This window comes from Centruroides sculpturatus, unplaced genomic scaffold, assembly GCF_000671375.1.
Source record: "Centruroides sculpturatus isolate CEXI.00-Female unplaced genomic scaffold, Cexi_2.0 scaffold289, whole genome shotgun sequence".
In the NCBI taxonomy this organism is placed as follows: domain Eukaryota; kingdom Metazoa; phylum Arthropoda; class Arachnida; order Scorpiones; family Buthidae; genus Centruroides; species Centruroides sculpturatus.
Genome location: NW_019384529.1, coordinates 696,438 through 698,681, shown reverse-complemented (window position 1 = coordinate 698,681; position 2,244 = coordinate 696,438). Strand labels below are relative to the sequence as shown.

At 29.7% G+C, this 2,244-nt stretch overlaps 1 pseudogene; it reads left to right on the top strand.

Moving 5' to 3' along the window:
• Positions 1 to 11: 11 nt before the first annotated feature.
• LOC111622993 lies at positions 12 to 1,659 on the top strand (annotated as a pseudogene).
• Positions 1,660 to 2,244: the final 585 nt, after the last annotated feature.

The window sequence follows — 2,244 nt, the reverse complement described above, 5'->3', positions numbered from 1 at the left end:
TAACAGACGCCATGCGAGAGTATTATATAAAAAATCCACCAAAATCAATAAATGGATCTTTGGAATCATCTTCTATTCGATGCAACGAAGGGTCAAAACAAATCACAAGAAAATTAACTATTGCCTCCTTCTTCAGAACAATTAATAGCGGGGAAAAAGTTAAAAGAGATTGGTTGGCTTATACTGAAACCAACAACTTATTGTACTGTTACGTCTGTAAATTATTTTCCAAGCAAACAACGCTAATGACAAAAGGGACGAATGATTGGAAAAATGTACATAAAAAATTGTCAGAGCATGAAAACTCCAGTGACCACATTAACTCCATTTTAATTTTTATAACAAGATCTAAATTTACCGGACGCATTGACACTGAACTGGAAAAACAAATTATAAATGAAAAAAAATATTGGAGGGAAGTACTTAAACGTGTGGTAGCGACAATCAAATTTATTTCTTCATACTCTTTAGCGTTTCGTGGTAAAAATGGAGTGTTTTTCAGTAAAAATAATAGTAATTATATGGGTGCTTTGGAATATTTATCCGAGTTCGATCCATTTTTGCGGGAACAGATGAAAAAATATGCAAACTGCGGCACCGGTACTATAAACTGTTTGCCGTCTACAATATGTGATGAATTTATTTCTATTATATCGAAAGATTTACAACTCACAATAGTGAACGAAATAAAGGAAGCCCAAATTTTACTCTCTAATTATTGATTCAACACCTGATATATCTCACGTAGATCAGCTGACCGTCATTATTCGCTATGTTCTTCCAAGTGGTATAAAAGAAAGATTTTTGGGATTTCTACCTATATTTTCTCATACTGGTGAAAACTTGGAGAAAGTTATTTTAGAATTTTTAAATAATATAGATTTAGACATCACTAATTGTCGGGGACAGAGTTATGATAATGCGTTTAATATGTCAGGTAAATATAAGGGACTCCAATCCAGAATAAAACAACATATTTTTTCTGCCCATTTGATACCATGCGCAAATCATTCATTAAATTTAATTGGAAACGCTGCTGCCGAAAGTTGCATGGAAATGACCACTTTTTTCATTATCGTTCAGGAATTGTACGTATTTTTTTCAAGTTCTACACATAGGTGGAATGCATTACAAAAATTTTGTAAGAGCAAACACTTGAGTATTAAACCTATTTGTGACACCAGGTGGTCTGCTCGTTCCGATACTGTGAAATCCTTAAAGGAAAATTATGAAGAAATTAAACGTTTTTTACGTCATTTTTCCTCAAACAAAGATGAAAAACCATTAACAAGGTCCGAAGCTGCCGATTTACATAAAAAACTTGATACATTTGAGTATGTACTGTTACTTACTATATGGGAAAAGATTTTAGAGAGAATAGATGCTTCAAACAAGACTCTTCAACAAAAAGACGAATCCCTAAATATAGCAGTTTTAATATATGATTCATTGATAGATTTCATACAAACTGTTAGAGATGATTTTGACAATTTAGAAAAAGAAGCAAAAAAAGTTAAAGATACTAATGCACATACTAATGATAAAAAACGGCAGAAAATACGAAAACTATTTCATGATGAAATTCCAGAACATGAAATCAGATTCAGTGGCAAAGAACATTTTAAAGTTAATATTTTTTTGTTGTATGCGATTCTTTAATTAGCAACATTAAAAAAAAATCTGGGGGATATAAAGAAATTAACAATAAATTCAAAACAATTTTTCATGATAGTGATGTTAGTGACTCTTCAATAGAGGAATTAAAATGTTATGAACAAGATTTACACCTAGCAGAACTGAAAAATGAAGTATTACAATTTAAGATATTTATAAGTAAAGAAAATATTATGTCGCCTGGATCCATGTGGTCATTTATTCAGGAAAATAATATTATTGCAACATTCCGTAATTTAAACATAATTCTGAGAATTTATTTAACACTTCCAATAAGCAATGCAAGCGGTGAAAGATCATTCTCAGTAATGGCCAGAATAAAAAATTTTTTAAGATCCACATTAGGCCAACAAAAATTAAATAGTTTATCATTACTTTATATAGAAAAAGAGTTATTAAATAACTCTATTAATTATGACAAACTAATTGACGAGTTTGCAGAATTAAAAGTGAGAAAAAAGGCAATATAACTAATCAATCTGGATATATTTGTTTAAGTATTATTGTTTGTTTTAATAAATTATGTTTATTTAATTTTTGTACATGTATATTATTTTTTTCCTTTTTTTT